This window comes from Ambystoma mexicanum, chromosome 4p (genome assembly GCF_040938575.1).
Source record: "Ambystoma mexicanum isolate Mex_15411 chromosome 4p, UKY_AmexF1_1, whole genome shotgun sequence".
NCBI lineage: Eukaryota > Metazoa > Chordata > Amphibia > Caudata > Ambystomatidae > Ambystoma > Ambystoma mexicanum.
The window spans coordinates 1,032,888,037-1,032,901,783 of NC_090927.1; positions in this window are offsets into that span (position 1 = coordinate 1,032,888,037).

Genomic DNA, 13,747 nt, shown 5'->3' on the forward strand with positions numbered 1-13,747 from the left:
CGTAACATGAACAGCCCTTCTACCATTTCCACTACACTCTCTCTGCCATTCCCTCATTGGATGTACCTCAAAAATCACATGACCATGCACCAATCACATTCAAGACCTCTACATCTAACTGCATCATCATAGATCAGCACTGCAAATGTACTCTGAATCTCTCTGAGTACAAGTGTCATATCATTGGCAAGCAGCATCTACCACAAATACTGTACAAGTCTTCAAGATTTCTACTTGCAGCTCCATGCATATCCATATGCATGAACATAAACTTCAGGTATGCATATTTTCTGTATAGTACATGACATAGCTCTCAACCATTTTTGTTTTACAGGCGGGTGAAATCACCCGATTTTGTTTTTAGCGGGTGAGACGCCCATTGCAATAAATGGGCATGCAGGAGGCTTGGCGGATGAGTCTGCCCTTTACAAGGCATGTGACACCCGCCAAAAGCGTGTGACTTGAGAGCTATGGTAGATGAACACATTTTCAAAAAGACTTTTACTTTGTAAAATCTGTTAAATGAATTTACTGTACTTTTTTCAATTTCCTAAAATCAACTACCACTTATACACCTTTATACTTTTTACTTTCTTTAAACACACACACTCAAATCATGTTAAACTAACATTTTTTAAATGAAATATAAAGACTACATATATTCAAACAAAATTGCATGCAAACACAATCTATGTTTAAACCTTTATAAAAATACTTATACAATTTCATATTTTTAGTTTTTATTTATTTATTTACTTAATTACTTTAAATTAGACATGACATTGAGGCGCTATTACCTAGAACAGTTTACTTACAGAAATAGTGGTATTCACTAATATATTATAAATTTCACAAGACATAGTAAAGATATTTTATTTTTGCTACAGTTAGTCATTCAATGCAATTTGTTCATTAAGAACATATCATATGCACTGAACTGATGCAATGTATCTTATGTAAATAAATTAGTTTAATGGTTTTACAGAAGGCACTGAGGATTTCAATTAAAAAAATCAATATCTAAATTAAAAACAGTGCTATATACATACAAAGTTACTAATTTGAAGCTGAGTGGGAGAATGGAAAACCAGACTCCCGTCCTTCACCTCTCGCGCTTGGCCTAGAGGGTCGCGGCCCAGACACCCGCCACGAGAAGAGTTTGCCCATTTACCAGATGACCAAATACCCTGGTACAGAAACATACGGATGTGTCCATCTGCCTGCCCAACAGCCCGCACTGGCCATGCCGACACCTGCGGCACGGACCAACTAGACTGAAATCTACACATCGTTAGAGATGCCATGACGACCTAGATAACGGGAAGCACCGCTGAACTATTATACACGCTGAACATTTCCACACCAATCTACACGAAGAACATACTCAGTGCTCTGACGTAGGCGACAGGCTTATTCACGGACGTGCATCTTTATTATTTTTACATAGGCTTTCAGAATGCAGAAACGCAAGACGCACCATGAGCTCATTTATAACGCTTGCTCACGCTTCTCTTGAAACCCGTTACCATCATGAGAGATATAATGGAAACACGATACTGGCCATGAAACTGTATGCCACTATAACCTAAAGCATCCATGCACTAAATGGATTACTCGTGCACCAGGCCCAAGTAGGCCCCAAGCAAGAGTTCCCGTGGACATTAACAAAGCAAAAGTCAGGTTGCTGAGCCTGCAGAAAGAACCCAGTGGAGCAACCAGCCAAGGTCGTACTGTTGCAAACCCACAGTCAAGAAACAAATCTTCAAAGGCACGATGTTGCAACCTCGCACTCCACGTACCAATGTTAAAATCATATCTGCAAATTAAACCAGACATACAGTGGAAAAACAATATTAATTGTGCAGAATTATGCCTCAAACACGGTCCCTCCCCACGTGACCAAGCCGAACCTGACGAGATGCCAAAACCCAGGAGAGAAAAGGCGTCTGGGTACCTCGCTACGAGACGCAGGCCGACACACTTGAAAGGCTCAATGGACACCTGCTACGGTGGGAACGGTCAGTCTCCCACCTATGAATAAATCCTCACATTGCCTGCACGTACCCATATTGAAACACTGTTGCAACCACAGGTGCACCGTGTGCTGGGAACAACGGTGGTCCCAGGCTGGGGAGCTCACGGATGCACCAATCAGAACATGAGGTTCTTATCTCAGACGTCAGTAACGTTAGCCAATCCTCAGGGGTCTTCATGTAACAATTCTTATGTATCTAATTGTAGGGACAACCCAGATATACCACCTGACTACACCTTAACCACTAATATCATTCTCTATAGGCGTACTATACTAACCCCACCACTCGAGCAACCAATCAAGAGTGGCGATAGGTTCTTTTGGTAACTTTTTGGAATGACGCAAGTAGCGCGTCATAATGTAGTAAAAAGGGCCTGCGAGCCCCACTATTGTGTGTGTGTCAGGACGAACGCGTGCGCTCCTTGACCCATCCCTGCCGTTTGCATAATAAACGACAGAAGTTGCCTTGCTCCTTGTGTGTGCCTCATACTCTGTCTCGATCCGAGATATACACGGGAGGAGTTGGGGCCTCCCTGCCCGGAGGTCTGCGGACGGCCCGGCCGACCCCGGCAGAATCCCCCCCGACAAGTTGGAGGCACTGCTGAGATCTGTTTAAGATCGACTTTTATTTTTTATTTTTCCAGGCACTCCCGTTGCGGGGAGGCCCGGCGGCGCGGCCCCCTCTGCCGTTGCCCCCTTCTGAGGACTACAGGACCATCGCGGAGCTGCGAGAGGACCGGACAGCGCAATCCGGATATTGGCCCTCGGGAGCCGGTTGAGAAGTATCCCGCCCGCGGTCGGCGAGTGTCCAGACGTGGTCCAGACGAGGGGAGGTGGCGAGCCGCTTGGAGGGGTGCACGCAGTCGAGCGGCCCTGCATCGAGGGAACTTGGTGAGCATGACACGCACAACAAGCAATGCGAAATTGTGAGGGAGGGGGCGGAAGTAAATAAGGGAGGAGGGAGGTATTGTAAAAAGGTGGGGTGAAGGTTTAATTGAGTGATGATAATGGAATGAATGGTAGTGAATTAAGTGCGAGAGAAGGCGGCTAACGTTACGCGAAAGAGGGGGGCAGGGCACGAGAACAACACGTGCAGACGCTCGCAACAAAAAGCTAACGTTACGCGAAAGAGGGGGGCGGGGCACGAAAACATCACGTGCAGCCGCTCGAAAGACACTGATTGGCCTAAATCGCGACTACGTGTGAGGGTGGGTGTGTGTGGTTTCCTACGATTTGACATTTATCATTCAATGAGTAGATGAGGTTCCCTATTGTTCGAGCAAGAAACTCGATAGGTAGATGAGGTTCCCTATTGTTCGAGCAAGAAACTCGATAGGTAGATGACGTTTCCCTGTGGGCGGTGGCTAGTTACGTAGTTGCCCAAAACGGAAGATAATTGGCTGATTAAGCCCTCCTGTTGAGGGGCGTATCACACGCGAGGCGACGCAGCGTGCGCAGTCCGGTTATAGTATTGATGAGATTACCTTGTTCCAGGAGAGACAGGAAGACAGCTGTAGGGTTAGCGGGGTAGATTGCAAGTGTATTTTGAATTTAAAGAACATAACACGAATATACCAGTAGTTCGAAGAAATAGGTGACGTCACCAGTAGGGATTTAGTAAGATATCGTGAACACAAGAAGCTTTGGGTTTGACACTGGTGGGGAAGAGAAACATGATAAAGGAGCGGACACGGAGATAAACGATAAACGAGTGGATCAAAGAGGAGAAGGGGAAGGGGGCGTGGCTGCGCACGGAGAACGCCGGCCACGGCAAGTGTAAAGGTGGGAGGAGAACGGGGAAAAAGGACGACTGTGTAAGATCGTCGTAAGGGGTACGCAGCTGCAGGGGGCTGCGTGCGCTTCGGCCGCAGGGGGCCGTAGGGGAAGGAATATAATATAACATCATAAATATATTTGTTTTATAATTTTTTTTTTTTTGTGATTATTATCATTGCATAATTTGTCAAAGGATTGTCGTAAGTCCCCACACTTGCGGGGCAAGGTAAGCAATAAAAGGTTGTATGTTGCAAACTGGTAGCAAGGGGAAGGGTAAGAAAGGGTGCGCTAGTATGTCATACGGGAGAGGGTTGGGAGGGTGGGGGAATACCCTCACTACCCCACTACAACATATATGCACCACACTGCCACCACATAGGGAGAAGTTAATTAAGTACAGCATAGAGTGGACCCAGGGGACGGACAACAAAATGTTGACACCATGGCCGCCTAATGGTAGCTTTGACCCATATGCCCAACATTCACTATTAAACCATCTGCACAATACATACAAGGGGAAGAAGTTGGCAAACCATGTGGAGGTGTTTAACTTATGGAGGATGTTCCAGGGGTCTAGACCAGGACCAAATGGAATGTTCACTATGGGGGAAACACCGGAAGAAAAGGAGATTAAGAAAGAAGGAACGGATGGGGAAAAGGAGAGTGAAGGAACAAAGAATATGGGGAATGAAAAACTGGGTGGAGGAAAGGTTGATAAATTAGCTGACATAAAACAGGAACCGAGCAATGAGATACCCTTAACACCGGGAGTGAAAACAGAGGGGGGAGGGTTGTACCCTTTAAGAGAATTAGGAGAAATAAAAGGACAGTTAAGGGCGGCTGAAGGATACTCAAACCCGGCATACAGCCCTCCACCATATGTGGCTCATGGAAAGATACCAATGGGGGACGGGAGGAGAGAAGAGCAGACTGTAGAGATAGGAAACGATGAGTGGGTAGCTGCACAGATATTGTTGAAATTACGAGGATCACTAACTGGAGAGGAAAGGGAGGCGGTAAAGAGAACAAACGAGGATAGTGAAAGAGAGAGTGAAATGAGGGGAGAGGAGCTGCTACGGCAGAAGGAAGAGATTTTGGAGGAAAGATTAGCTAAACTAAGGGATGAGCAGAATGAACTGATAAAACAACTTGAGGGGGAGGAAAGAGAGAGAGTGAGGAAAAGGAAAGAAGATAAGGACGAATTGGAAAAATTAAGGGAGCAAAGTGAGGAGAGAAAGAGGGAAGCTGTAAGGGTAAAAGCAGCAGCAGAAAGGGTATCAAGAGTAGTGATGAGAGAGAAGAAGAAGGAAGAAGAAGAAAATGAAAAGGAAATGGAAATATGGAGGAGGAGGATAATATCAGAGACAGCTAAAAAATATGAAGAGGGGAAGGTAATAGAGAGTATAGTAGAAAGAGAAAGGGTGAAATGGGAAAGGAGGAGAGAGGATGAAAGGATATTGGAACAGATGAGCAACGAAGTAATGGAGGAATTAAAAAGGAAAAGAGAGGAAAATAGTAGGGAGATGGAGGAGAGGAGTGAAGGGGAGAGAGAGGAGAGTAAGAGGGAGAGTGAAAGATGGGGAGAAGTATATAAAAATAGAGAGGTAGCAACAACGTCAGCACTAAGGGGAACAGGTGGTAACAACGGAAAGGAAGAGGGAGACCTAATAGACTTAAAAACTGTAACAATAAAAGGAAAAAAGGCAGAGTGGGGGGCGCAATTTATGAATGATTTTTGTAGTGAGGATGGAAGGAAGAGTGAAAGGGAAAGCTTAGATAAGCTATACCTCACTAGAACAAACATAGATTCGCCATGGGTGAGTAGAAGATGGGAGGAGCTGGAGAGAAGTAAGGAGGAAGTGAAAAGAATGGGAGAAACACAAACTAACGAACACACGCCACCGACGCTCACCAACCAACACACGCCACCCACATCACCATCACGCTCTCTAACGCCACACCCCACATGTTCAACAACTGCACGCTCTCTGCACAGAATAAAGCTCGCACCCTTCATGGACGAAGTTACACCTTATGCATGTCGGCTTAGGGACCTCCCTAGTCGCAGGCAAGACAGGCAAACAGACGTGCCAATATTGAACACAGGAAAGGATGAAAAAAGGGGAAAGGAAGAAGAGGGAGGTAGGAGAAGAGGTAGTAAGGAAGGATTTGAAGTAGTAAAAGGAATGGGGGAAGAGGAGGGGTGTGAAGAGTTAACATCATGGAGCATAAAAGATGACACAAGACAGAATGTAATGCCACTGCTGGAGAGAGGAGGGGTTAGACCACAATATGTACCTTGGAAACATACGGATAAGGAAAACATAAAATGTAGGCTCCCATCATTAAGTGGAGGTGCGGGTAAATGGATATATGAAATGGAAAAACACACCGCAGGACAGAAACTAGCAGTGGGAGATGTTAAGGGCCTGTTAATATCAATATTAGGGGATAGAGCGGATGACATTTGGAAAAGAGCGGGATTCCATGGGGTAACAATAACAAACACATCGCATGATGGAGCACCATTTGCAAACTGCAGACATGCGCTATGGCAGGCACTAAGAGTGCAGTACCCAGACACATCAGACATAGGAGCCATTACTTCCCGTAAGATGGGTGAGAACGAGGATCCTGTTGATTATATCCAGGATATTCAAGAGAAGTGGCGCATGGAAACTAGAGAACAATGGGACAAAACACCAGCCATATTTTATCATATACTAGTACAAGGGCTCCCAGAAGGAGTTCAGAGACAATTAAAGAAAGTAGTGGGGATGGAAGCAAAACCATGGCCGGAAATACAACTGACTATAGTACATCACTGTAGAACATGGCAAGGAAAAATGAAACAAAAGGAAGAGGACAGGAAAACAGAAGAGGCCAAATTAGTACAGAAAAAACTTACTAAATATACCATGGAAGGGGCACTAATAACTGCGCCAACACCAATGGCCCAAAGCCCAACGCAAGTAGTGGCTGCACAAAATCCAGCTCAAATAGCGCCTCCACAAGAGGTAATAGAGCAAGTGCTGCCTCTGCAATCACACGCACAGAACATGGGAGGAGGGTACCCAATGCAAGGAGCTGGGTATTATAATTATAATAGAGGGAGAGGAGGGTTTATGAGGGGAAGAGGATACGGATATAATACCCAACAACAGGCTGGGGGACTCAGAAATAATTACCAGACAGGGCAACCAGTATACCAGGACAACACAGGGAACTTCCCATGGCAAAACAGGGAACCACCCGTGTGTTGGAGCTGCGGACTATTAGGACACATGTCACGTACATGCAGGGTCAGGCCAGGAACACCAGCATGGAACGAACAAGCACAACATAGGACATCACAAGAACAGCAGGGCATACAACCACAGCAGATGTCACCACAAGGGAGTGACCAACACTATTCCCTACCACAACAACAAATAAAACAATACCTGCCACAAGCAACTGGTGCAGCGTTAATACAACCACCACCACAACCTGAACGAACGCAATTGGGTGGGGTGACGGTGTTGGGGCACAACCCTTACACAGGGAATGGCCAGTCATTGTACCCCCAATAGGACAGCCCACAGACGGCCTTGGTGTGTCCCATCCTGTCAGTAACACCTAATAGTGCGGAGGAGCCACGCATAGAGGTAACGATAGGTGACAAAAAATTATCATTCCTTGTTGACACCGGGGCAACCCGGTCTTGCATAAGGGAAGGTAAGTTTAAGATGTCAGGCGAAGCCATGAACACACAAGGGTTTTCTGGGGCTAAAGGGTTGGTTCCATTTACTGATAACGTTCCGCTATCTATTGGAGATTACGATCTGTCAGTACCACTTTTGTATTATAGTGCCTCACCAGTAAACATACTGGGGAGGGACATAATGAACAGATTAAATATGACGATCTCCTTTACAGAGGATGGCATAATTTGCTCTACTCCAGGGATTAACATGCTTGCAGCACGACAGATTTTGCAAGCATACTGTGGACAGATAGCGATCAGGGCGGAGCCGGTAGACGGCGAGCTATTCCAGTACGGAACAGACATGGCATTTGCATGGATGCCAGGGATAGGAGGGAAAATATGGAGGAGACCAGCAGCCTATCTATTCCGACCAGAAACACCAGCTAATGAACTGGAAGGGAAGGTCATTGCAGTGGACATTGAGAGCATTATTGCAACAGCTGATTATGTTGCTGTGCACGCCCAAGATAAAGAAGGGAGAGCATGGAGGGCGGTGATAGCACTAGCAGAAGGATGTAGGCTGACCCAGGTGTCAGATGAAGAGTTGTTTTCAGAAGAAAAGGAGGAAAATGAAATGGTGTTCATGATGAGTGTAGAAATGTGGCTAACAGTGGCTCACAAACAAGTGGCACAGAAAATTGCAATGGCACTTGAGGCACCCGCTGGCACACCAGTCCCATTTTTTAAAGAAGATATGTCAAAGGTGCCAAAATCATTATGGACTATTAGCCCTTATGATGTAGGATGCATTAAAAGCATAGGGGGTGTAAGGATAAAATTAAAAAAGGGTGCCATACTACCAAGAGTGAAACAATACCCATTGTCAAGAGAGGCAGATGAGGGCATATACGAAACCATAACAGCCCTTATAAACAATGGCATATTGGTCCCCTCAGAATCCCCATGCAACACAGCTGTGTACCCGGTGCGCAAGGCTAAAGGAGGGTCTTGGCGGTTCATACAGGACCTCAGACCGTTGAACAACATAGTAGAAGCAGAGTATCCAGTAACAGCAAACCCGGCCACAATTTTGTGTGGCATTCCAGCAGAAGCATCACGGTTTACAGTGATTGACCTTAAAAATGCTTTTTTCTCAATACCATTACACCCAGACTCACAAGACTTGACAAGCTTCACTTACCGAAATAGGAAGTGGAAACATACCAGATTACCACAGGGATATTGTGAATCACCTTCAATTTTCAATAGGGTAATACAGATGGATTTGGGTAACGTTGAGTTGGAAAGCACAGTGTTACAGTATGTGGATGACATAATAATTTGCAGTACAAATGAAGATAAATGTAGAGAGGACTCATTAAAAATGTTGACGATATTGGCTGAAAAGGGGTACAAGGTAGACATGGAAAAGATACAATACTGTCAGGAACAGGTACTTTACATTGGCCAACTGATATCACAATATGGAAGAAGGATTGCACCACAAAGAGCACAGGCAATATCAGGCACTCCCGTGCCACAGACTGTAAGAGAACTGCAGCAATTTCTGGGACTGTGCAACTACTGTAGAGCATGGGTATTTGATTACAGCTCTTACATAGGACCCCTGCTTGAGGGTTTGAAGGAAGCAAATAAAGGGGAGAAAAAGTTGGGATGGACTATGGAAATGAAGGAGGCATTTGATGAATTAAAAGAAGCAATATCAACTGCTCCAGTACTAGCATCCCCAGACTATGAGCGACGATTTTTTATATTTTCACATTGCGACTCAGCAGTAATGAAAGCAGTATTGGCCCAAAAGACTAGCATGGGCTATAAACCAGTAGCATTTTACAGCGGTCACTTAGATCCAATAATGTTAGGACAATTCTCTTGCGAACAAGGTCTTGCTGCAGCTGCATTTGCAGTAGAAAAAGCATCATCAATAACTATGGGGTGTCCAACTACACTATTTGTAGAACATGCACTATTTGCGATATTGAATAAACCTAAGTCCACACTGACGACACAGAGGGCAACAGGTTATGAGATTATTTTGTCCAAAGCTGAACTGGCAATTGTTAGATGTAGCACGGTTAACCCTGCAAGGTTCTTAGCAGAAGTAATTGAAGAGGGAGATTACGCCCACGACTGCACCCAAGTAACTGAGATGTACTCATGTACTAGGAAAGTTGAAGAAAACGCACTAGAGGGAGGTGAGCTTTTGTTTATTGATGGGTCATCAACTATTGATCAAGGAGACGGGATAAGGAGGACTGGGGCAGCAGTAGTACAAATGATGGAAGCGCCAGTGTGTGTGGCTATTAAGTGTGTACAATTACCACAGCATTACTCTGCTCAAGCGGCGGAACTGGTTGCACTCATATTGGCACTAAAGGAAAGTTTTAATAAAAAAGTTACTATATATTCCGACAGTGCATATGTTACATCCACTGTCCACTCAGGGCTATCAAAGTGGAGAAGAAGAGGGTTTAGGAGAGCTGACGGCACTCCAGTACAACATGCCCTCTTGTTGGCTGAACTAATTGAAGTAATAAACGATCCCCAAGAACTAGCCCTAGTAAAATGCACAGCACACACCAATGGAGAAGACTATATATCAAAAGGAAATGCAGCAGCAGACGCACATGCAAAATATGCTGCATATTTTGGTGAGATATGGAACCCCACAGACTCACAGAGAGGGAGAGGGAGGGGAATAGCGAGGGAGATGTTAATAAAAGAAGGGTACACCCATCTCCCAGCCACCCAGATTATGGAGTTACAAGCGGCTGCACCAATGGCCGAAAAAGAAGTATGGGTGAAAAGAGGATGCACAATGTCACCAACCGACGCACTATGGCGCCAGGGTGGCACTGGGAAAGTTGTAATACCATTGGCATTGTTAAATACCGCCTTGAACCAATTACATCACCCTGCCCATACAGGCAAAGAAATAATAGCAGCACGAATTAGAGAAGATTGGTTCTGTCCCGAGTTAACATCCCATGTGTCAAATTTTATCAGCAATTGCCTTACATGTCAACAGTTCACGGCCGGTCATACTTTAAAGGTGATAAGAGGTACCATACCCCGACCAGAAGGACCTTTTCGGCACCTCCACATTGACTATGTTGATATGATCAACATTTGTCAAGGCAATAGATACATGATAGTAGTAGTATGCCCATTTTCTAGGTGGATCGAAGCAGGGCCCTGTTCACACCCTGATGCGTTTAGAGCAGCCAAATTTATAGTAAGGGAGGTATTCCCCAGGTGGGGAGTGTGCGAGGTGTTAAGATCAGACAACGGACCCCATTTCGCAAATGAAATGTTCCAGCATATCACATCCCTACTGAACATTAAACACAAATTTGCATGTGCGTACCACCCACAGGCCAATGGTGTATGTGAACGCCTGAATGGCCTATTGAAGGAGGCAATTGCTAAAATACAGCAAACAACAAAGAAAAGTTGGTTGTATTGCCTTCCGTTAGCACTGTTCGAACTTAGAAACAGGCCAGGGTCCGACCACCACCTCACCCCACACGAGGTGGTTACTGGACGCCAAATGCGCCTTCCCCTAACACCAACGTCAAGGGCATTCACCGACCAAGAAAGTTCTGCGAATGTGTTAGGTGATGAAATGTATCAATATGTGTCTTCTTTGATTACTAGCGTTGTGTTTGTGTCTCAACAGCTCGAGCGCACACGGGGCGGGTCCACCAGCAACCAAGAAATAGAAGAAAATACAGAATTGGGAAAGGAGAACTTGTGCCAACTTGCCAAAGGTGACCACGTACTACTTCGAAATTTTAATAGAAGGTGGAACCAGCAGAGGTTCACTGGCCCCCATTTAGTAGAGGACGTATCAACAAGAGCAGTAAAACTAAAGGATAAGCGTGCGTGGAACCACCTGCATGATGTAAAAATCTACAAACTGCAGACCCGCCCCAGCGCCAACGACAGGTCCATTGGAAAAACGCCAACAACATCCCCGGCAGCGGAAGAAAACACAACCACAGACAACGACCCAATTGTTCCCTCGGAGAGAATAACGGACGAAGAAGGGGGCGATCCCCACACTGCCCACCCCATGGTCACACGTTCAAAGAGTAAAACTGCTCCCGCCATCTGAGCAAACCCCCCCCCCATTGACTACTAAATACAATTGTAATAAAAACTAAGGACTTCGCTTGCACCAATACACATGTAAACACGTGAATGTTCTCTTTTTCTCTCGCACATACAGGAGCTGCGTAATATTGTATTGTTAAGAAAAGTTATCTAACAAATTCAGTGTGCAGGCGTAGATGGTGCTGCCAGACGATAGTTACCCAGAAGAATTGTCACACCAATTTGTATACGAAATAAAAAGGCCAACATACTTAAAAAAGAAAAGGGTACGTGTATACTACACGGCCTTCCTCCTGGCCATAGAAAATTACATGCCCCACCTCCGCCCATACTTGCCGGTCTTGAGAGACCGATCACTTAGAGTAGCGTGGGAGCAACTCTTCACCTGGGCACTGAATGACTATTTGATAGGGAGAGCTTAATGAAACAAAACTAACATTTAATAACAAGCACTTTTTGAGAATTTTTAGGCGGGCAACTTTAACGTCGCAAGAATACGCTGCCAGGACTGCAGCAAGGTAAGAGCAAAAATGTCGGTGAGGTTAGCATATGTAATAAAAATAATAGGGATTTTTATGATCACCGGAGTTTTGGCTGCCTCTGTATGGCAGTACAGCTATGCTATGAGTTTTTTTGCTGCACCCAAACCTAATGTACCCCACCTCCCTGCTGCAACAGGTGTTACGTCAGGTGGTAACAGTAACAATGAACAAAAGCGAAATAAAGTTAAACGCAGCACATACTCAGACAATAAAGGTATTGATAATTATGTACAAGATTCAGCACACGTCACAAACAACATATGGTACCAGCACATGACCCGCATTGGTAAGCAGACAACTGAGGATAGCTGTTACGTTTGCTCATTAATACCATACGCCATGAGCGCTTCACGAACATTTGTTGCCACAGAAATAGATGAAAAAACAGCACAGTGCATAATATATTTGGCCCTGTTCCAAACGAAAGGAAGATTCCAAGGAACAGTAGTGCACATGACATGGAAAACACGAGACTCATACCCATATGAAAACAACTTCCTCAAGACCTATCTGAGTTATCACAAGACCAGTTTACATGCTGAAGCATTCAGATACATAACAAGTGGCCCTGAAAAAGGAGAAACAAAGAAGGTAACACTGCAGTATCTACCATGTGATTGGTACGCCACGGAAGTTCCGGGTAAACAAGGATGCTGGGAGAGGCCATTACTGACGATAACAGGAAAGGTGTTCCTGGGTACCAGCTGGGAGATAGGAGTGGTTGGCAGCAACATGGTAACAAAAGAAACTATCTCAACCATCGAGACACACAATCATCGATGTTGGACGACATGGATCAAGTACGTACCAATGCTCACGTGGGTAGAAGAAGATGAAGACCCGATAACTATATTACCATTGACTGCGCCCAAAGTATGTTACCAGCATAAAGGAGAGGTGGACGTGGGATATAACACCAATTGTGCAAGTGTGATGGAGTTACCTGAGGGGGGAGCGGGAACAGCAGTGATAATGGACCATTATTGGGCCTGCGGAGAAAAGGCATATCATACACTGCCTCCCCTGTGGAGTGGTGTGTGCACAATGGTACACGTCAATGTACCATCACTAGTGGTACCTAAGAAGCATGTCGATGTGGCGAAATTTCCGAAAATGGATGAAGGAGACAGGAGAAGAAAGAGATCTGCACCACTCCAGAAGGAGCAAGAAAACAGGACCAACAGCAATGATACTGTCCTAAACAGGAGAAAAAGACAAGGAGAGCCATTAACAGGAAATTATCTGTGGGGAAGGTCGGAAACGGAACTAACCTCAATACCGCCAGAACACAGACTATTCAGCAGAGCAGCAATGTTCTTCTCCTCAATAATACATCCGGGACTGCAGGCATACGCAAACGCAAAATGGCTGCAAATAACCAGATGGGAACTAATGATGACCATAAATTCGACAGTAAATGGGTTTAACGCAATTAAAGAGGAGCTGCGAGCTGTAAGGATGGTAGCACTACAGAACAGATATGTATTGGACCTTCTCACAGCAATGGAAGGAGGAGTTTGTGCAAAGATAGGACAATCATGCTGCACGTTCATACCTGCCAACGATGCC